The sequence below is a fragment of the Anas acuta genome, chromosome 4 (assembly GCF_963932015.1).
Source record: "Anas acuta chromosome 4, bAnaAcu1.1, whole genome shotgun sequence".
NCBI classification, from domain to species: domain Eukaryota; kingdom Metazoa; phylum Chordata; class Aves; order Anseriformes; family Anatidae; genus Anas; species Anas acuta.
Window position 1 is genome coordinate 5,528,776 of NC_088982.1, and position 24,207 is coordinate 5,552,982.

The window sequence follows — 24,207 nt, forward strand, 5'->3', positions numbered from 1 at the left end:
CAGCTCCTCATTGTCAATAAAAGAGATAGGTATTCCCACAATGAACTTTATACTCTGTAAAGTGTAGGTATCTTTGTAAGGTATCTCCTATTGTTTTGGGGAGATACTTACCCTTCTTTATTAAATAGAAAGAAACCTGAGACTGGAGGCATAGCTATTGAATATCCAAAGTTAGGTGAGCTGTACCGCACCCTAAGATCCTACTATAGGTTCCTCAGTAAGAACTGAATTCCTCTCTCCTAACTTCTAGTAGGCATCCGTGTATTTCCAGGCAGAAATAAAGATCTAGTAAAGCCATTGCACAAAGGAATGAAATTCTGATCGCTATTCTTCAAGAGGGCAATGCCAAAATGGAAAAGTGATAGAAAACCATTCTGAGGACAAGATGAGGAAGGATGATTCTTCTTCTGAAATGGGACTTGCCTATCCTGGCAAAGGGAGTGCTGAGGAGATCTAATTTCTCTTGGTTTTACAGAGAGACAGGGAAAAGTGCTCTGAAGCTGAAGGAAAACACTGACAAAAAGAAAAATCAGTGTAAAATTGACCATTAATATATTTAAGCCGGCGATTAGAAACAAGTTCCATTAAATCAACTCCCTGATGGGGCTGAAAAGAAGAGAGAAAAACTGACTCGAAGATAGAGCTTGGTACTGTGAAGAGGAGGATATGAGGTGCTGCTTTTGATTACAGGCAGCTCAATGTGCTGACCCACGAGACCCCTTTCAACCTCACGCTACTGTGTTCTCCAACGCTGTCATTGCCTTCATCATTACAAGTGGAAATTGAGGGCACTCAGCACTGACTGGTCCTAGATCCCTGTGCAGCAAAGAGCTCTAAGGCTCAAATTTGCTTTTCTCAATTGCTGAAAGTATTGGCTCAACAGAGTCAGAAAAAAAAGAAAAAGAAAAAAAAAAAAAAAGCCAGCTGGGCACAGCATTCCCTAGCCCTGTTCATTTCTTCTGAAATAATTTCTCAGAAAACATGTTTCCATTTTACAATAGACTCCCAGGAAAGTCCTGGATTAGCCATTTTATTTTTTTCACCTGCTAGTGCAAACACGTTTTAGCCGATAATGACTCCGGCTGCAGTGGCTCCCTTTGGAAGGATTACGATGACAGCAAAAGAGGCTGATGAAAACTGTGACAATTCCCTCTTCCCCCAGCTGATTCAGAGCGGCAAACGCTAACGTTAAAATGTACAAATGGCTCTGCATGCAATTTTAATATGATTATCATATGAGAAAAAGAAAGACCATCTGTGGAAGCTAGAAAATCTTAATGGGAGATTTAATTGACTTCATTTATCTAAGGGGAGATACATGTGTCTCAGGACCTCCAAACCAGCTAGGTAGCCTCCTCCGCTCTGCTAGAATTAGTGCTTTGCTTGATGGAGGGTGCAATATACCTGAGAGACCGTAGCTGTCGTGTCCCACTCCAAACAGGAAAAAGCATGGTTATAAATCACCTTTATCACCAAGACAACGATTAAGGACAGAATGTAGTGTTTTATCACAAGAAATGAATGAGTGACTGCTGCAGGCCCCAAAGGCCACAGACCATAAAACAAATAACTGTGATTAAGCAGATCACAAGTCTTTAACTTATCTAGGGCCATAAGGACCAAATTAAACGCCAAACCATTTAGGAAATGACTTTCATAACATTTCTTGTTATGAGCATATTGGCGGGTGTTCAGGAAGTTCATTAAGAAACTGTGGCAACAAATCCACTTTATTGACTCAAAAAGAGCAGGTTGCTTTGAATTTAGTACATCAGAGGAAAAGTCAGCAGCAGAGAGAGCCATGGTTTTATCAGAGCATAATCCATCCAGGCACAGTCTGGTTGCCCAGAAGTCATTCTATGCACCATCTACATGGTTGCCCTAGCATCGCTTAGTTTTTCTGGCTTCATATCCATTATGACTACTTGTAAGGAGATCGTCACCCATCAGCAGAAATTGGAAAGGATTTTCTGATTAAACAGTGTTTCACAATGTCAGTTCATCCAAGTTTAAGATATATCTGTAGAAAAGGAATGAAGATAATTTCCAAGTTGTTTGTGTTGTGCTTTTTTCCCTGAAATTTTGAAAATAACATTCAAATTTCCTAATGTGAAATAGCATTTTCTTCAGAAACCTTTGTTCCTCCAAATTACTAAAGATTAAGAAAATGAGAGAATGACTGAAATTGAAGGTTCTTTTTTTTTTCTCCCAAAGAGACCAAAAGAAAACTTTCGTACTGAAACATCTTGGCCTCCTTCCCTCTAAAACTATAACCTTCACATTTATCCCACAACTCCCCAGCTAGACCCAGCTAAGCCACTTAACGATGTGAAAAGCACAAACCTCTCCCCTAGCTGCTTGCAGTTGAAATCACTAGTCCAAACCACACCAAACCTGGAGAGGCACGGCTGACCCTCTGTTCATCCCTGTCTTGCATTTGAGGTACCGACAGATGGAGCTTGCTGGCTTTGTACAAGAGTTTATGGCCTGGATAGATGGAGGTGCAGTTAACTGCAGGCACCTTCAGTAGGAGACACAGTTGATGAGTGGTTAGTCCAAAATGGTCAGTGCATGCTGAAAGTGAAGGTAACCAACTGGAAAGCTCAATAACAGCTATCTGTGACTGTCACTGGCACGCCCCGGTGACATTTCTCATGTAGACTGAGCAGATTGCCATGGTGCCCTTCTCCTTATTTATCTGACCATCTTTCAAGCTTGGAGATGACAAAGCTGGACTGAAAATTATGGCCATGCCTCGTTTTCCCCAAAAAATCTGGACCATGAAAGATAGTGCCGAGCTCTACAAAGATCCATCTGCATGTTGCACGTTGACAGAAAGGGACATCTAAGACAGCCTCTCTGAAAGTTATTGCCTGGGAGAAGAGCTCATTGACCTCATTCATCTGAAAGCAGACACAAGAAAGACCATCCTGTCTACGGACATCTCCCAGGGCAATATTTAGTGTAACAATCAAAGGGAGAAAGCAGGTGATGAGGGGCTGGTATTCTCCCCAGCATCCTTCAGTCCTGGGCGCTCTTTCCTATGTTATAGTCCCCTTCGTGTCTATGACTTCCTTGGGGGATTAAAAAAAAAAAAAAAAAAAAAAAAAAAAAGTAGGAATTCTCACATTTAAGATTATCTGTAAATATTAATGTGCAAATATGCATGCATTATCTCAAACAGCACAGCTGTTGAGCACCACTTACCAAATTTCATTCTCTTGAGTTGTAAGAAAGGCAGAGAAACTTTGTAATCACTGATGAGCTGCTTAGAGCTCTCCTTTCCAGAGCCGTTGAGATGACAAGGTGAGACATCCTCTGCCAAGATTATTCCAATTTATCCTGAGCCATGAAAGGTATATAGGTGACATAGCAGCACAAAGGAGGCATAGTATTAAATACCTCTTTAATTCTTCAACCACTATTGAAAAAGCAAAACCAGCTTGGGAACTTGCAGATTTTCTCTGTGGTGACAGGGGAAATCATCTCAGTAAACTTAAGGTGGGGAGAGGAGGGTGCACGGGTAGCCCCCTGTATTTGTCCCAGATGATATCCAGCTACCAATGTTTTCTGATGCCCACGACTGACCTTTGTAAAGCCACATTTACTCGGAGCAGCAGCCACAATTTGGGATGAGTCCCACAGCCTGGTGCCTGGGGGACACAGGCTGGGCAACCCCCAGCTCTTCTGAAGAAATCAGAGCAGTAGGGGAGGAGGAAGGGGCACACTCAGTTCTCTGCTTATGAAGGAGACACAGCTGAGATGCACAAGAGGCATCTGTGCCTCTGTGCCCCTGGAAATCCTTGGTCTGAGAGCATGCAGTCTTTCTGGGAACCTGAAAACCAAACTTCAGGCACAGCTTCTCACCTCTGCGCAGTGAAGTTTGGAGCATTTAATCTCAGACAACCCTTTTTCTGCACCCAAACAAACATCGCCGTTAAATCATCTTTAAACAATGCGGCAGCTAATGCTTGCAGACAGCAAAGCCTGCCACACACGGATTGCAGCAGGGAGGGGCCGGCCCTGCTTTCAATTTAAATGCTTGCTATCAATCTGTTTTTCCAAACACCGCTCACAAAAATAGCTTGTGCTACCCTGACGGAAGGTTTTTCTCTGTGATACACTTCCCTCTGCTGCTCATACGCGCTAATTACAATGCAGTGACAATATTCCTGTATTTCTGAGCACCCGAACGAGAGACCTGGTGGGTATTTGGTGTTAATCCTGGCATTACATTCAGATGGTGAGCTTTATTAATTACTGTGACCTAAAAGAAGCTGTGGCTTGTCTACTTTTGATAACTGGATTTATTTAAAAGGCATGCTTGGACCCTATCTGAACTTTGAGATTTTTTCCTACATCTGCATTAAACCAGATTTTGTTCTGCACAGAAATTAAGGCCAAAGACTTCCCGCATCAGGGCTTTACTGGAGTTGTACACGCTGCTTGTGGCTCCATTAGCAACACTTGCAAAAAGCATTTCCAAAGCAATCATTCAGTCACAGCACCATTCTTGCTGCAGTACAGCAACTGAAGCTCATCGCGTCCACTACAAAAACAGCAGCTTTATGCCAGCAGATAGTGAAGTGACGTTAAAGAGCATTGCTAGGTGGCAGGTCTCGATCATGCCCTCATAGATTTATTCAATTTAATTTGTCCAAGAAAAGGCACAGAGACTCGTTTATCCCAGGTCCCTTTCTGTCTCCTCTCTGTACCCTGCACAGTTCAGGCAGGGTGGAAGCACCTATGCACCGCAGTGAGGGTAAAGAAAAGAGAAAGACCAGCTCACTGCCTCTCTGCTCCTCCTTGGGGATGAAGGAGAGCTCTCTCCAGCAACCATCCTCAAGTTCCAACAAAGTATTCCAGCGGGAAGATAACTCCTGCTGGACTGGAGAGCCATGCCAGGAGGTGAGAGGCATATTTCTCTTCCTCCAGCAGTCCTCAAGTTTCCCCAGAAGCACAGAAGAGCTGTTCCAGAACAAGGAGCAGTGCTGAACGGGTGCGTGTGTGTGTATGTGGGGGGTGTTCGGCTCAGCACATTTGGAGATATCATCTCTCCAACTGCAATTCCTCCTGGCTATTGCAGCCACCCTTATTTAGACCTTTTTTTTTTTTTTTTTTGCAAAGCTTCAGTGACATGTAATTAACTTTATGCTCTGGGCAAAGTCCCGCAAAAGCAAATGTGCTTTAAATGCACAGGCAATGGAAAATTACCCTGTTTGTAAAGCCAGGTACATGCATAAGATCAGTCAAGTTAGGATCACATTCAGTTGCTTTTATTCTTTATTTACCCTGCTCAGAGGAATTTGAGATATTTCTTTCAGAAATTCTTGCATTAGCTGCAATCAGCTATTATTCCATCCAACTGTTTTAGTCTAATCTCTGCATAACAGCCCAGCACCTTGTATATGTGAATACAAATAGCAAAGTCCCTGGTGAACTCTGAGTGTCTGTCATGTATTCCTGGGGGAAATCAAATTCTTCTTAGTACAATGTTGATGGTTTTATGAGGATTTTTTTTTCTTTTTGTTACACGAGATAGGAAATATTGCAAGTTGGTGTCTAATTGGGTTATAGTGTCATTCTTATGCATAATTATCTCTTCCTCTTACAAGCAGAAATTGCTTAATGCATGCAAAAAGCAAGCAAAAATATTTCTTTTAATTACCCAGTAGATGTAAAACAATAAACTGATCAGAATTGGTGAGGTACAGGAGGATGATGAGATCAAGTAGATCTTAGCTCTCAGCCTTCACTGAAGACATCTGACCATCCCTGAGGAATGATATCACATAGAGGAAATGGCAACTCATGAATCCTACACAAAAGCAGTGGGAAAGACCTCCCTGAGCCCATCCTCCAGTGAAAACAGATCAGCCAAAATCTTCCTTACATGCTTCTAAATATTTTTGGTCCTAGACATAGTGGAGGCCAGGACTTAGGTGCTGTGAACATGAACTGAAGGAAGATGATCCATGCCTTGCCCTTGCAGGGAAGGCACACAATGTTTGCCATGACAGGGATTAACAGTCCTCAGCCTACAACTCAAATGGCTTGGGAAAAGGTTTCAAATGCACAAACTGCCTCAGCAGCAGCAGAAATTGGTACAAGACCAGGGTGGTTTGCAGCACTTGGGCTGTATGTCTCAATGTGGATTCACCTGGGGATACTTGAAGAAGTCCTTACATTGCTGCTTGCTTTTGTGTTGTTGTTTAGTTATTTGTGTGTGTGTGTGTTTTTCCCCCCTTTTTTGGGACTACAGATAAGTTCTGATCTCTAATTGGACACTTCTTTTACCTCTGGTTACTGTTTCTAGTCAACTTTTTGTTTAAAATGTAATGGGAAGATTCATGCACACAACTAGCTAGCTAGATTTGTTTCCTTAGGAAATCAAGCTAAAAATTCAATTAACAAACCCAACAGCATCAAACTACCTTGAAACTTCAGTTACTTATTAGCTTTGCCTTTGCAGGTGTTGAAGACAATAAAATTCCCATCATTGAAGCCCTAGTCAGACATTGAAAAGCAGCCAAACTCCTAAAGCTGGGACGCTGGAAATAATCTGTTTCCCTGCCAAAGCCAGAAGAAAGTTAACAAGCAATTTAAGTTTCAAGGCAAGCCGTTTTCACGTGTGTTGTTCATTTATTTGTCTTTGCTAGATAGGTTTTTGCTTCCTTTCGGTCCTTAACTTTTAACTGTGCAAGGCTGGCAGGGAGGAGAATGATGTGTTGTGGGGAGGATTTGGAAGGAGACTCAGACAACATAAAAGCAGTTGTTTTAGAGGCAGAGACAGAGGGGCTGGATCAGGTCAGCACTGCTAGATCACAGCAGCCAGATACGTGTACAGGACTGAGATGCTACTATAAAGAAAGTCATCAGCCCACCTAACCCAGGGACAAGCCACAACATAAATCAGACTGCTCAGATTCACGGGTGTTGTTGTATTGATTGTGTCTTGTGGTTGCACTGTCTGGAAAGAAATTCAGATTTAGCTGCACCAGCTCTGCTAACCTCAGCTATCCAAGCCACAGGCTCCTGCAGTAGAAAATCCATCTGCAAAGGGAAGAAAAACAAGATGCAAGCTTTCAGCAGACTGCCCTGCAAAGTGGCAGTGAATAAGCCAGTGATCGCCATGGTTGTCTCTCCAATAATTTCCCTTCTAAGGAAAAAATCAAACTATTGCAACTGCTTGCCCCAGTGAGAGCCCTAGAAGGGTAATGACCCTTCCCAGCCTTCCCACTCTCCATAAAACCCTGTAGCTGAGCTCCAGACTGATTGCTCAAGTCTCTCTATAACTTTCTGTAATTCAGGTGCTGCTGCTTTTCCTTATGGGCAGGCTGCAAGTCACCACTGATTTTGTGGTTCAGACATCAGAGCAGACTTGAGGGAGGGGCTGCAGCTGCCTTTTTGGTGTTAAATCCACCCCCAACAAAGCTCTCTGAAGCAAACTACAACTTACAGCGATTAAAGGTAAATCGGTCAGAACTTAAGCTCCAAGGATTCATTTTTTTCCAGCTATTGATAGAACTTCAATTGGAGGGATTAATTCCAGAGGAGTATGTCTATTTACTCCCCCCTGCTTCCTCCCAACATTGTTTTTGGACTCTCTTGGATATCAAAACTTAGGGGATTATTTCCTTCCCACAATGGCAGAGCATAGCTCAGGTCTGAGGCACACAACCAAAGAGCAGGGCTAGGAGCCTGGAAACACGAAGGAGAGACTCAGGCATCTCGGTGCCACCAAGTCTCAGCACACAGGATGAGGACTCTGAAAATCTTCATAGAAAACATCTGAGGGAGGCTTAACAGCAATCTGGAGAACAGGCCAAAAGGAAAGACCCAGGTGCTGATTCTGGAGTCAGGGCAGCTGCCTGAACAACATTCAGGAGCAAAAACCACCTTGTCCTTTGGAAGAAAAACAGATGGAAAAGGAGCATCAAGGGGACCAGCACTGCCAAGGTCATGCAGAGCAGGAGGGAGGGGGGCCTTATGCGTCTCTGATGTCTGAAGGGCTAGAGGAACAAGCTGCCACTGAGCCCTTTTGCAGGGCAGGGGATGGCTGTGAATGAAAGGTATTGACTCAGATGTACCAGGTAACCATCTGTGGTGGTTTAAGGAGGTCCCTTGCCACAGCTCTCTGTTCCTCTGCCAGAGGGATGAGGTGAGCAGACAGAGGCAATAACATTTTGGGTCATCTGCTTGAAAACACAAGAGCTCACAGTTCAGTTTTGCACCTAAGCCTCTCACTCTGTCATCAGGCCAAGTAACAACTGGACAGGCCACCTGATTTTTGCAGCTCAGTTGCCATCCATAGCAATTTATCACACTGGGGTTTTAGTTTTCCCAGAGAAGTAATTCAAACTGGGATGAGGATTCTGAAGGACATACAATTCTTTCTATCTGTAATCTATGAACATGTCACTGTGTTTTAGTATTAACATATATCTTTGCCACATTTCTAATAAATATTGGGGGAAGGGGGTTATACAGTTCAGGATCACAGACCCATTTAACTGCATAACCACCAGTCATATTTTTTTTTCATAATTGCAAGATTTTTCCCAATCCAAAAACCTGTTTATAATCCTTTAATTCGTATCTACACATCAAACACCATCATACCAAAAACCAGCCATACAGCACTAGACAACCACATCCTCACTGGTCCTTCTACAAAGCAGCTCCCCATCTCAAAGACCACCTTGGAGAAATAATCCTTGGCATGTTGTGTCATGTAGCAAGAAACAGTTGGTCTGCAACACCCGATGGCAGGGTAAAGCCACCCAGTGAGAGTTTCAGCTGGAGTGGTTCTTTGGTTTCGGTTAAGATCCTTTTTGAGCATGAAGCCTTGTGCATACCACTGACCAGAAGCAAACAGCTTTCTAAGGTTTCAGGAACAACCAGCAGTTCACAGACCTTGATTCAGGTCTTTTTGAAATGTACACTTACGTAACTGTGTACATCTACAGCCAAACTAACTGTTTTGGGGAGAAAACGGTAACTTTGCCACGCTGAAGGCCTAACTCAACATCTTTATCCACACCGATTAACTTTTTTGTTCTTCCTTTCCTGCACTGCTCCAGGGACTTCAGGAGACAACTTAGATTTCAGGGGACTACCATAATCTCACGCACAAGGAACACAGTTGATGATGGCTCAAATTATTTGCTCTGGTGGTAACTATGAAGTTTTCACAGCTACAATACACTCCATGGGTGTAAGGCTTAAAGCATTGACTTTGCAGGCTCATATATGTATTAGTTACAAATTTTCTATGCATTAAATTAGGCTTTGGAGTTACTTAAAAGTACTTAGTAAAATCACTAGAAAGTAAAATCACTAAAGAGACTGAAAAGTACTTGAGCATTGATAATTAGAAGGAAAATTGCAAATCCCCTTGTAGTCTTGGGCAAGTCTACAGGAGCTACCTGTAGTTGGCATAGTCTACATATAGGAATCACAAACGTGAAGCTTTACACTTTGATACAACTTCTCCTATCATTCCTTTTTGTGCTGAGTAACTACCACACAAGCCATCCAGCCCTAGTTCGCATACTAATAAACATGGATAGGGTCAGACATGATGGTTCATGTCATCACAAGACCTCTCTCAATTATTTTTCAATTGTCTTGGGAATCTGGAGAGGTCCTTGTTGACCAGAAACCAGCAAACATTGTTCTAATTTTCAAGAAGGGCAAGAAAAAGGACCTTGGTAATTACAGGCCTGTCAGTCTCACTGCAGAGCCCCGTAACATTATGGAGAAAATTATTCTGGGAGTTATTGAAAAACACCTGAAGGACAAAGCAGTCATTGGTCACGGCCAGAACGGGTTCACAAGGGAAAGGTCCGTCTTAACAAAAATAATTTCCTTTTATGACAAGGTCACCCATCTAGTTGACCAAGGGAAGCCAGCTGATGTAATCTTTCTGGACTTCAGTAAAGCTTTCAGTACTGTTTCTCACAGTATCCTTCTGGATGAAGTGTACAGCATACAACTAAATAAATACTGAATACAATGGGTGAACAATTGGCTGACAGGTCAGGCTCAAAGGCTTGTAGTAAATAGGGTTACATCAAGCTGGCAGCCAGTAACTAGTAGGGTTCCCACTAGCTAACATACACGCACACATAGTACCTGAGACTGTCCCTCCCTTAAAGAAAGGCTTGCTGTGTAACAGAGATATTGAGAAACGTTTTCATGACTCCCACCAAACTTTAGGGAATTATCTACAGTGACCTGGCAGCCTGTCAATCAACAGCAAATCAGCCATCTCCAGTAGATTTGACCCACCTGAGGGACACGAGCAAACATCACCACTGTAGACATCATGTATCCATGGGACAAAGCCTGTCCACCCTATACTAGCCCTAAGCACCTTCCCTGTACAAATTCCCCAAAACTCCGCAAAAATTCAGCTCTGCAAAAGCTGAGGTTCTGTTAACCTAACTTCGTTACAGTGCAAATGAATATGACTCCTTCAAGCACTTTCCCAACTTTTCTTTCTATAACTGTATGTTTAAGTTGCCCACAGTGTTATTAACACCTTTAAAATATATATACATTGGCACCTTAAGGGATACCTGCCCTGCATTACTGACATATTGAGTTTTGTTAAAATTAGCAGAATTATAAACAAACTGTGATTCTTCAAGTTGTAAGAAGCTGTATTTAAGTCCTATTTACAAGATGACAGGAGACAAGACTCACTAAGAAGAGTTATTTAAACCAAAGATGCAAATGTCAAGCTATATATACTGCTTCATGTACAGATTTCCACTGGAAATGACGAGCAGCCAGATAAAAGGGCTCATGTCTTGTGAGGCCAGCAGAGACATAATATGAACTTGAGTTTAGCCCTTGGTGATTTCTGAAGGGACTGACCAGTTTGGATGACCATAGCAGAGAGATGACTTAAAAGAAGCATAGAATGGTTTGAGTTGGAAGGGACATTAAAGCCCATCCCATTCCAGCTGTGGATGGGGCATCCACAACTTCTCCGGCAGCCTCTGCCAGTGCCTCACCACCATCTCAGTAAAGAATTTCTTCCAAATATGCAATCTAAATCTCCCCTCTTTTAGTTTAAAGCCATTCCCCCTTGTCCTATCACCACACCCCCCGACAAAGCATCCCTCCCCAGCTTTCCTTTAGCCCCCTGTGGAAGCTGTAAGGCCACTATAAGGTGTCCCCAGAGCTTTCTCTCCTCCAGGCTGAACAACCCCAACTCCTTCAGCCTGTCTTCATAGGTGAGGTGCTCCAGCCCTCTGAAATGATAACAAAGAGTAGGAAGATACCATGAGGATACAGCAATGCTGCAGGTAACAGCAGCTCCACTGTCAGGATCGGTCCTGAACACCCACCACTTTATTGGTTCTACACAATTTGAAATGGGATCATTTAAAAAATGGAAGAAAACTGGCAATCTTCCTGCTTATTCAGCATGGACAGTGTGCTCCCTTGCTGATCCTGGGGCAGGAAGGGGAGAATATTTGAATAAGTCAGGCAACACAGTTTTGAAACAATACTTAGTGTTTTCATTCCCCTTTTAACATCAGCATTTTTTTCTTTTTTTTTTTTTTTTTCTGCTAAACATTAGAGGAATTTGTTCTGGAAGAGAAAACACTTAATTAACCACAACAAAGGCTCAGCTCCTACTTCTTGATAAGGGATTTTAGGCAAACATTCACCAGAAAAGCATGTGTCAGGAACAGTGGCTCCAGAGCAATCAGCAGATCACACCTGGGGACCTGGAGGAAAGTCAGAAAAATCAGGGAATGCTCTGAAGTCGTCTTTTCCTCTGAAAACATGCAGTTCTTGAAGCCTTGGGGAAAGTGACCTTAGACTGCAGTGACAAGAAAGCACCCAACTCTACAATGAGTTGACCCACAAGGAGGTTTATAGTGCTTTAGCATGCTCATGAGATTCAGTCATGGGTGTGTTCATCACATATGCCTTCAACTGTAATTTCATCCTAATTACTTCATTCACTTCACATCCATGGATCTGAGGCTGCAAGGAGTAAACAAGAAAAAAGCATCCAAACGTTCACCTTCTTATGAGGTATACATGATGCCCTTGGATCTCACATGCACACTGATTTGATAAGGAATCCACTTGCTACTGAGAGATTTATACCAAGATCCATTTCCAAGTCAATGTTTCTGTGATTTGGGGCTTTCACTAAGACTCTTGTGGGGATTACAGAATTGGAGTTTGATGCTACTATATTCTCATTCTGAGTACAGGAAGATTTTGCTTTTAACGCTTTCTGTTCAAAATTCTATTTTCAGGAGAGAGAGAGAAGTTGATCTAGAATTACACACAGCAGAAATGAGTGAGACTGGAGAGCAGAAAGGCAAATGTAACAAGCAGAACCCCAGCTATTTCTAAGCCATCCCCCTGGGCTTGCTGAGGCAGATCACAAACAGACCCGTCCGTCCCAGGCATCAAAGAGTTGCTGGCCTGTCAACAGGGGGATCTGAAGTTTTAACCCCAGATAAGTTATACAGTGGGTTATTTTTTCTCTTTTTTATTCTGAGCTATGTAGCATCAGAAGTCAGTCCATTGGATATTTAATGTGTTTAATGCACAAAGTTAAAAATAAGAGAAGATTAGCATAACTGCAATTTTTGAGTAATTTTAGTGGGATTGTGAAGGAAAGAGTTTTTTGGTTTTTTTTCCAAACCTGAGGAGCATAAACATCTCTTTAGTCACTTGCATTGAAAACCTGAAGGCACATAGCATCTTTTGAATATTAACATTGATGCATTATCAGTATCAATATAATATTGATACATAATCAAAACATCATTACCACTCTAACAGCAAAGTTTCAGGGTACTGAATTCAGCTGTACACTATATAATTGGTCAGAAGCTGTTGGAAGTAAAAAAAAAAAAAATGCCTATTTTTGTTTGTTTTAATGCAGTGGGTTTGTTCCTGCCAGAACACACTCTGTCCCACTAACATCAATTTAGTTAATTTAATCAACTACATAGAAAGAAACCATTCAGCCAAGGGAAAAACAATACAGCAATTAGCAACACTCGGGTGGCAATGGCTGGGGCTCCCTTACACAGTTCAGGACAGACTGAGTTTTTGCTCAGAAGGAGGTAGCCAAAGGATTAAAAACTACATTGGGACTTAATCTATGAATAATGCTTTTCAGGCATTGCAGAAAGATCAAATGTCAGGTAGGGGTGGGGTCTCTCCCTAATACATTTTTACATGAGCACTTAATTTTAAGAGCAGTGTGGATCTTGGAGCTGAACCTTGTGAAAATCACATGCCCAGGGACAAGGTGAATCCTACTGAAAACATTTTTCTTGCTCTCTTACTCAGAATTGGGTCTTAGCTTTGTTTAAAAGCATATCTTCATGATATTAAACCTGGGGGGGGGGGAGGGGAGGAAGATAATGTTTACCTAAAAGGGAACTCCAACAGTAGCATTAAATAAAAAACACACTGTTACCATTTTCCCTTTCCTAGATCTTTAGATGAAAAGGAGATTCACTGCATACACAAAATGCAATTGCTTTTGGTATTCTGTAAAACTAATGGCAAAAGGTGTTTTGATGTTGTTTGTTTTTTTCTCTTCATTTACATTCTAGCTGTGCAGTTGAGGCACCAGGTTTCTCAAAGTCTCCTCCAACCTTAAACTGAACACCTCCAGGGATGGGGCATTCACAGCTTCTTTGGGCAGCCTGTGCCTGTGTCTCACCCCCCTCATAGTAAAGAATCTCTTCCTTATATCTAATCTAAACCCCTTTTTCAGTTTAAAACCATTCCCCCTTGTCCTGTCACCACACTCCCGACAAAGAGTCCCTCCCCAGCTTTCCTGTAGCCCCCTTTAGGTACTGGAGGGCTGCTGTAAGGTCTCCCTGGGGCCCTCTCTTCTCCAGGCTGAACAACTCCAACTCCCTCAGCCTGACTTCATAGGAGAGCTGCTCCAGCCCCTTGATCATCTTCTTGGCCTCCTCTGGACTCGCTGGATCCTGCACCACATACACGTTCAGAGGCTTTCCATGAACAGGTTGCTACAGCATTAAAGAGAGTCCCTGCTCCTGCCCAGCACTCCCGTGGAGATTGATCTCCCTGCAGGGAGATAAATGCACTCTTTGCAGCTATTGCCACTGCATTAAGAGACCGATTAGGTCATTAAGCCTGTCTCAGGGTCAACACAATATTTTCCCTAACACATTTTCCCGTGCTTTGTCCAGAACAATTTTAATGACTTCGCCACTCCTGAGCTCAGCTGCCTGGCATAAAAACACCTTGAAATGCTGGGAGTAACAATGTTTCTGCCAACGGAAGCTGCTGTTTGCAAATTTTTTTTTTTTCCCTGACTCCTTCAGATTTTACAACATTTTTCAGGGACCAAAGTGCTGCAGTTAGCAGTAAGCAGCCGAAACAGTGGAAGAAAAAAAAAATGGAGCCATTCTTCTAACCATATGTCTGTTCCCCCTGTCTGTCTAGAGACTGCAATTAGCAATAGATAATCACTCAGTTTAGCAATGCTAGACCCTGTAGGCAGTATTTGTGACTGAACACAAGGGATATGTAGTATTAAGTAGTTGCTCTGCCTCAAGGGATAATTTTCAGTAACACTTAGTGGGTCAGAAATCATGACTGCAATGAAATCTAGCTTTTACATCTTGGTCCAATAAAAATATATCAGGTGTAATTTAGAGGCAGAATAGGAAACTCACACACAAGCAGAGATAAAACAGGAACTTTCACATTCTCTGCCCATCTTTTTTTTTTAGTTTTGCTCTACGTTAGAGAAATAGGAGGTCAAGACATTTTGCTTCTTCAGCACATTGAGCTCATTGCAAGGTGAGTCTCTTCCTCCCAGCTCAACCAGTTTGTGAGACCCATGGGCTGAGGAGGGTAGAAGATCAACTTACCCCTTCAAAGATCTCCCTTTCTACAGGGATGTGCCCTGCATCTTCCCAGATACCTCCTTCCTCTCTTACTATTCTCTGATTGCATTACTGCAGCTAGTGTGAAGCTTTAAAGACAAATTGGTGCAAAGCCCTGGCAGCAGATGTGAAGGGGAGGAATACCCCAAGACTCACACTGCAGCTGAGCCTGAGACACTCATTACAACAATGACATCCCTAATGAGAAATGCAAGCCAGAGAAGCCAGAGCGCTGACTCTTGCATATAGTCTAAGACAAACTGTGGCCAAGGGCAACTCTTCTGTATCTTGTTCCAATGCTCTGTGCCTTTGTGTCACAAATCTTCAGAGTAGGGCCAGCACCAACACTAGTACCTGCAATGGCCTAGCCAAATCCAGAGGATTGCACTACACACATTTCTCCTCCATGCCTTCCACCTTCTTCCAAAAGCCAAGACAAGTGGATCTGTTTATGTATTTATTAATTTCATCTCTGATTTACTTTAGATTGGTGTGTTGCCTGTTCAGAAGGGCTTTCCTTTGCAGGGTTTTATCTGAAGTTATGTGAGAAACAAGCTTTGGTGACAAGCATAGGTAGCAATATACGAATGACTTGCCTTTCACAAATGATATTTGGGTTTTCTTAATTAGACAACAAGGAAAAAATCTTGAAAGATATTGACTGGTTAATTCTGGAATAGGGTTTTTATCCAGAAAATTATTTGACTTTTATAACTTAGCTGTTTCACAAGACAACATGTTTTGACTTCATATTGTTAGAAATCAATGCACGAGGTTAAATATGACATTTTAACTCAACGTACCATAAGCATGACTGTAGTTACACTAAATCAATAGAATATGGTAGCCTAAATTTACAGCAGTCACAAACAGCATAAATAGTTAATTCATGGTTATTACATTACCTGGTTTAAAGGTAAAAGGGTTGTTAAGAATAACTCCGGAACAGTTCCCCAAGGCTGTATTGCAACTGCTGTCATTCATCTTCCGTCCACCTTGCCAGGCTTTTGAGTATGTTGAAAGAGGCATTTTCATTTCAGCAATAAAAATAAGTAGCTTGAATATCGCTTGTTTTGTTGCTGCGCAAGCACAACTCCCCAATAATTCCACGTGTTTCAGTTTAAAGAGATGAACCTTTCAAAACCATCAGCCAAGCAAAGATATTTTTAATTTCATGCAAGAACCTGAATCTACTTTTTTCTCAGAAAAACAACTCACTTCGGTATAAACTTTAATAAAAAGATAAATAATAAAGTTGTTTGTAATAATATAATTAGTATATTTATGCAACCAGTATGTCTTGTTTCTACAGCTGCCTTCCCTCTTTTTTCTGCATAAAAATGACTCCCATAGGTGTCTATGTCTTTGGAAACCATCTTCTGCATATGCTGCTGCGTGAAGACACAAGAAGAGACAGGAAGCCAGATACCATATCAGCTCACCCATGTCATGTACTTTGAGAGGTATTATGACATAAAGCCAATACAAAAGGGAGATCATTATGATTTATTTTCTGCCTTCCACAACAGAGGTTTAAAAACAACAACTAAAAGCAGAACTAATCCAAAACTGATAACTCAAGTGACAGGAAAATATTCCCTCTCATCACTACCATTGTGCCTTTTGGATGGAAAATTTTCCAGCTTCCTTCCAGTTTAGAGCAGTGAGATTTATATGCACCTTTAACAAAGATGTGGCTTCATGCTTGCCTGATAGTTTCCATGAAGATCTTGGTAGCCTTGTTTGTTTGTTTTGAAGGTCTTACCATGTTACTTCTTCAAGAATAGTTGGGAAAGCTCATCCCTAAAATCAACTTTTTACGAAATACCATGCAAGCTCATTGTGATGTTTAGAGGGTGACTAGTTATACATCAGTTTGTTTCTGGAAAACAGATTTTTGTCAAAAGTAATTTATATTCTACAATGATTTTTTTTTTCTGTAGTAACCTTTAAAACCTTTTTTCATCAGGAAATTTCCAAATAAATCAAATATTTGAACCTCCTTTGGTTTTCAAAGGATTGATTGCAAAATAAAGGTAGAAATGGAATGAAAACAAGACTTTTTGCTTTAAATTAAAATTACAAGCATGTGTTGTTTTGCTTTAATATTTTCCTTAGAGACTTAGAAAATAAATAGCTACATAATAAAATGAATTAAAACAACATCAGTAGGACTCCTGACATCTTTCTTAAAAAGAAAAATGAAATATAGTTGTGTGTGTAGAGCTGCATTTATAGATTTTTTTTGTTAGTCATTTATTTCAGGAGAGAAAAGGGTTATTTGTATGGTTATGGCTTCTTACCAGGATTATGGTTTCTCATAAGATGCTATTGCTCCATCTTACAGGGGCTCTGGGTTACTTCAATAGGTTTTGATATAACTTTGAATTTCATAGGAGGGGGCAGGGGAAACTTCAATAGCAAACTTCAGCTGACTTTTTCCCCTTCAGTCCTCAGTTCCTTTTCACATATATTTATAGCCACTTCCAAGGATGATAACTTCTTTGAAAGGGTTGCAATTTGAGCATTTTATACACCCCAGGTGCATTGCACCTATATAACTCTTATTACCATATAACTCTTTCTAACTATAAAACTCCTTTAGGGAACATAATATTGTTTGCATTAACTCAGGAACTAGGAAGCAGCAGCCAGGATGTCGGGCCCCTCGTACAGGGCATTGCACATGTCCATGTCCTTTATTCAGGATGAACCAGGCCCAAGAGCCCTTTTATTCCACTTAATGGCCAAATAGATTATAAAAACATTTCTTCACAAGAGTGGCTCTGGAGATAGGAAATGTTTATCAGGTTTCAACAGGAGTGAATTTAATTTCAGTAAGTTTTATCTCTAACTTTGCCATTGTGCACCTGATGCCTTCGCATGCTCGGCTCGAAGGAAATAACGTAATGCCATCACTGACAATGGAAAGCCAATCACAGGAGATGAGAGACTGAAAGCTTGTTGCCCAGATGAATATTTATAGCTGCATTGTGAGCATCTATTTTCTTGGATTACACTAGAAGATATGATAACAACGCTGAAGGAAATTACTTTATGAATTTAATACCCATATATTTTCTGTACTGATTTCATTCATCTAGGTTCGGTGGCATTTTATGTGGATGGAAAGCTCTCTTCTATCGTTATTCTTATTACAGCTAATAATCATCATCATCATTGTTATTGTATAATTAATTGCCAATTTTCTCTTTCAAATTTTCAATAAAAACAACCAGGAGAAAGATACAGTAGAAATAGCTACATGGGGCATTTAGAAATTGCTTAAGCAGTTGTACTGCCTAAGATCTTTTGCTAAGGACTTCCTAGAGCTAAAATATGTCTCTGACATACTTAGTGGCATTCTACTAAGCACTGAAGTGATGAGATTACAGTCAAATTAGGAACTTGTGCCCTTCTCAGAAAAATAGAAAAGCACATACAAAGACAGCTTGTCTCAATTGCCTTGAAAGCCTCTCAAAATTGCTCCAGTAGAGATTTGGTTGTAATGAAAAAGGAACTGATTTAATGAGCATAAGTTTTTGGTGGATCTATCCAGCTCCCAAACGGTTTAATGGGAAGCAGAGCATTGATCCCCCGTCCAAGGTAAAGAAGATGGGGAAACATAGAGGCACAATTCAATGATAAAACTGGCACCATGGCCATCTGGAATACACACTGGGATATCAAATAACCTTTGTTTTAAAGCATTATGCTGAGAGATGTTTTGGAAGAGGTCAGGAGTCCACAGACAGTCCTAAAGTTCAGTAAAGGCAATGGGTTTTCCAAATTTGCTCTTTTTGTTAAGAGGAGAACATAAGTTCCTTGTTGCCCTTAAGACACTGTGGAAATTGGGTTATTTTTAACCTGATCTATGATCCATCTCACTGACAGAGCAGGAAACTGCAGCAGCACAGGCAAACAAATACCTGGAGAAGTTGGTCTTAAACTGGCCTCACTGCCAAGAAACCATGTCTTGAAAGAAGTAGATGTGTTCCAAGGAAATGGTCTTCAGCTTAATACATGGAGCAGCACAGGGAACGGGCTCTAATCACTGGCCAGCTGCCAGCAGAAGCAGCTGGGGCAATGAAAATAAGAAATCAGAAGTCTCCTGAGAGGCTGCTCACCGTGACACAGTCATGCCTCTATGGCTTCAGATAGTAGAAAGAAACCAGTGGCCATGTGAGTACTGGGAGAGACCCAGTGCCACTGCCCAGAGGCCTTCCCCTCTCCTTTGGTGCTGCAGTGACCAGTCCCACCACCCTCACCACCTCGCTTGGCTCCTGTCACTCAGGTCACCACGGAAATCCCATTTATCTACTCCAGCCTCATCCACGACCTTCCTCAGTTGACTTTTCTCGCACCTCAGTTGGTGCATGCTCTAAGATATAACCATATTTTAGCCATGCTTATGGGGAGACCGAATTACAATTGCTTTTACTACAGGAGTAAGTAGGCGCACTGCAGTATTTACAGCCCCATTTCACAAGGCACCATACAGACGGGTTTGAAGAGACTGTACCTTCTCTGAGCACAGTATAGATGAAGCAGGCAAAGTAAGGCTCGGGAAATTTATTATAGTTACTCAGCAGCAGAGCAAGGAAAAAAATGCCACTCCTGAGCTTGGTGTTCTGCCCAGACAATTTTACCATTCCTGCCTTTTAATACATTTAACTTTCCCTTTAGCTGGCATTTTGTTGAAACAAACTTTATGGTCCATAGCATCAGTGGTACCAAAATATGACAATTAATCACAGCCAGCTGCCAAGCTTCTACTGAGTTCAAGCATTTAAGTCACAATTAGCAGACACAATATTTCAGGATATCAATTTAGACAAAACATTGAAACGCTGAACCGAATTTGATCTATGACATTGGCAGAGTTGCAACGAGCCCATTATCATACAGCTGTATTCATCATAATTTATCTAGTCACTGCTGAACACTGCTGTGTTCACCAGGCCATGAAGGGAAGGACTGTAAGTGATCCTTGAATCTGCAGTGATGACGGTTCAAACCTGGCTTGCCTAGCACATTTCACCGTCCTGTTTCACACAAATACACATCCACTAAAGCTCTAAGAACAAGTGCTTTAGGGCCAAAAAGACTTAGTTTTGCAGTAACCAGCTCCAGTAGTGCCAGGGCAGCTGTACAGACATTCAGCACTTTTTCCTTTCCCCTCTCTCCCTGTGTGATGCTGTGCTCCCCCCACAACACTTCTCACCTTCGGTGTGGCCATTGCCTTGTACAAATACTGGCCTTGCTCATGCAGGTAGTGACCACAGCATCAGCTCAAGCTGGGTGCTAGAGAACCTGGCAGACATCTGGCTCAGCAGCTGAGGGCCATTGGAGCATGCACCAAAACCAAAACAACCATATGACTGCCAGTCCATCATCTTACCCCATAAACAGCGAGCAGACCAAGAGCCTTTGGAGCTCTTCTTCATGGTGGGATCTCCCATTGAGTAGGGACATCTCTCAAGGTCACACCTGCTGCGGAGATCCCTTACCCCTTGCAAGTGCTTCCTTGCTGCAGCAGGTCCTCAGTAAGAGGTTAATAGCCTGCTAAACTTTGTAAGCTTTGCTAAGATTAAATCTTAAATCAATTGTGCACATATAATCCTCAGACATAAACCATTAACCACATCTGGGACTAGGAGGGGATCCAGCTGCATCTAGATCTAGATCTCAAATCTTCTGTTTGAGGCGTTTAGAAAACAAGAGGGTACACTCTGAACCTCGTGAGTCAACAGGAGGGTCTCCCTGACACATTTGACTTACCCTGTCCTCTATGCAGTAAATTATCAAGCATACCTTGCCCTCTCAAATCTTGTTAAGCCGCTGTCTTATTTGCAGTTAAGCTTTGTTAGATCACCACGTTATATCAATAAACACACTGCTGCTTTTCTGTGATGAGAGAAGTGTATAATTTCACCCACAGCACTCTGCAAGGCCAACATAGCACTTGAGAGGAGCAAGCTGGAGGTCAAAAAGGATATTTGGAAGGCATTACCAGGTGATAGAGGGCTCAAACTCTTAAATCAGTTCACCAACAAATCAGAGCTCCTTCAGCATCAGCTTTAGGTGCAGTCATAGGCCAACACAGGTGAAGCCCATGGGGCTAAAATTGCCTATTGAGAGCCTTGCCCTGCTTGGGCTGCACTTGTACCTTTCTCTACTAACACAGGTGTTAGGGGGGCTGAGATACATGCTCCTCTTGAGCTAGCTTAATGGCATCTTGTAGTTGACCAGGTATGAAACACCTCTCCCTGTCCACTTCTCTGGCCTTTACTCGCCATTGCCACTGACCTCATACACATTTCAGATTACGCTGTCAGGAAAAATAGAAGAACACCTGTGTGTAGCACTGGTGTTGCCATGTCTATCTTATCCCACACTAACACTCTTTCAGCCTGGAAGGCACTACAGGTACTATAGATGTTACCTGCTTGGCATGGCACCCATAAAAAGAGAACTATAAGCAGACTATTCTCACAAAAGAGCATCTCTCGTAAAGAACGGCTTTCCCTCCTCCCCAATATTAATATTGAATTAATGCAATTCAACACTGTATTAACTTATTTACACATAAGAATTGTTGAGTCGTTAGTGGGCTTGGCATTTATCATGAACTGATTTCATTCTTCTTAAATACTGTTTGACAGTGATGCTGTCAGTTCCGCAGATGGTAAATCCATATCTTGATTCCCAAAGCCTTCATGAGGATGTGCCCAGTGAGACCGAAGTGTTGTTTACAAATAAACTGCACAGAGCATATCCTGTGAATCATATCAATTCTCTTTGTTTTCCCATCCTCATGGACCTCCACGAGCTTCCAGACCCTGCCCACCTTTACATGCAGGTCAGAGCAAGGTGAGGGAGAAGAGGGAGACCCAAAACTGTTGGGTGTCTTCCTCTCAGTCCCCTGTGATTCAGCCCAAAGAGACAGCACAGCACTGCCTCCTGCTTGGTAACCTCATGTGCCAAGCCCTATGACCAACCACTGCCATCATTCACCATCCACCTGTGCTGCCACCTGAAAGAGAAAAGAGACCTCAAAGAGATCCTGGCATTCAACTTGATGCTCCAGAACTTAGCCTCACGTGTGCGACCACACTGACCCTCTGCCACCCTGGGAGATAAAGCATCTGCAGGACTGCCTGGTGTCCATCAACTCCTTCTGCCTCTGTGCTGTGCCATTCCCTGCTGGGCACAAGCCATCTGGACTGAGACATCTTCCCAGCTCTGATATGGATGTCTCCGAGCTCTCAAAGCACTGGATGCTCCATCCAAGTCTCCACATGCGACCAAAATGACCTACTTTCCCCACTCGTCTGCATTTAGAAGTCTTGTAAACAGGTTGCACAGCGCCTATTTCTGGCTTGGCAAATGCATGCTCTTCCCCACAGTGGACTTTTTTTAACTGATGATGCTCAAGATGATTTATGAGTTTCCAAGAGCCCAAGTCAAATCACATCACTAGGTTATTTTTGGGTTATTATTCATGAAGTCCATTTCAAAGCTCAATTCAAAAGGCGTCTGTAAGCAGTCGGTGAAGAGCTGGAACCCCTACTGTAATAAATGAGTCATTTCTCAGTGGAAAATGAAAAACTTACCATGTCAGCAAGATGACTGCAAATGGTAGAACATTGAGGGAAAGAGGAAATGGGATTAAGGGAATGGAAATGCAAAGAAATCTTAAAGAGAGGGCAAAACATATGGGTGGAAAGAGCCTCAAATGGAGTTATATAAAGAATTGCTCTTATGAAGTTCTTCAAAAGCTCCAGAGCTTCACAATGAGAGAAAACCATCCTGTTTATAACTTTATTTTGCACCTCCTTGCCCACTGAGCTGGTTTCAGAGACAAAATGCCCAGGTGTGGAAGAGGTGGTGCCAGGAGTCTCAAAGGGAAACCGTCCTCATAGACTTATCGATCCGTACGTGGGGTAAACTTGCCAAGACATGCCATTATTTTCCAGAAAGTACTTGTCCTGAAGCAGACTGGATGGCAGATGGGGCAGGTTTCCACGTCAGGTTCGATCTACCAGCCCAGTACCATCTTATTCTGAGGAGAGAGCAAGGCTCCAGGTGGGAACATGCAAAATTCATATGCTAAGGAAAGCAGCCAGAAATATTTTTATCTTCTTGCTACACCACAGCAAGTTTTTGATCCTCAATGACAAAAATTACTCTCATACTGGCCAGTGTCAGCCTATCCTAAGCCACCTCCCAGTCCTGCCTGGTATTTGGTTAGAAAAGTGCAAAGTGGCCTTGGCTTTGTGTGAGATGAGCTCTGAGCTGGGCAGCATCAATGTCCATGTAGTCAGGAGTAACTGCTCCACAGGGGCTGCAAATCAGAGCCAGGCAATAATCCTTCTCATACGCTGCCCTTAAAGGTATCAGTTCTTGCCTTTAATTCACTGTGGTCGTCTCAAGAAAATCTCCTGCCTAGAGCTTCTCCGGGTACTTCTGTATGTGTTCAGATGTGTTTGGTTTCATTGCTTTAAAACGTATTTAATTTAGGAGCATCCTTACTCTGCTATTACTAGGAAAGCCTGAGTGATAGACTTATCCTTTACAGCATCATCTTGGATTCATTCCTTTCAATAGAGGTGTTTTTTCAGTGTGCTGGTTATTTTCATTTCCGTTCTGAGAGCTCTTCTTGTTGCTACCCTGTGTTTTGTCCAACAAAGTGATCGGTGGATCCACCTCATTGCACAGGTGTCACACTGACACCAAGCTAACTGAGATATTTTCAAACCTGTGCTTAACACAATCTACCATCTTGTTTGCTGCGAGGCCCTTTATTGGACACTAAACAGAGGTTTTTCACAAAAAATGATGACAGAGGCTTTTCCCCCACCTGGCTGCAGCTGAAGTCAAAGCCCCAGCTCTCCGTGGCAGCTCAGATGGCTCTCTGCAGCACGGGTAGCCCAGCCGATCAGAACCTGGCTCTGCAAATGCAACATTTTTTAATTTAACACCTCAGCTCTTTTGCAGTGATCATGGATGTAATCCTTCACAATTACCTTAAAGTGGCACTTCTCCCATTCAAATGATTAATCTTGCATAGAGACAGCCAGGAACACATCAAAAGAGGGAAAAAAATAGGGATGAAAGAAGAAAGAGATAACTAGAAGGAAAGAAAATATAAAATATTTTTTTCACTACATGTATTTCTTTGGTCTCCCTGCCTCCCTCTTTTTTCCACTGGCAATTACAAATATGGCCCAAAATGTGCAGTTTGTTTACAGAAAATGCTGAAATATTTTGAAACAGCAAAGAA

At 42.2% G+C, this 24,207-nt stretch overlaps 1 long non-coding RNA gene across 1 annotated transcript; it reads right to left on the minus strand.

Moving 5' to 3' along the window:
- Nucleotides 1–1,618: 1,618 nt before the first annotated feature.
- Nucleotides 1,619–21,053, minus strand: LOC137855184 (uncharacterized). The gene is made up of 4 exons (XR_011095570.1): nt 20,935–21,053; nt 3,208–3,342; nt 2,344–2,521; nt 1,619–2,020 (listed from the first exon to the last, which is right to left on the minus strand). It is a non-coding gene; the product is annotated as an uncharacterized lncRNA (long non-coding RNA).
- Between the last annotated feature and the right edge of the window lie 3,154 nt (nt 21,054–24,207).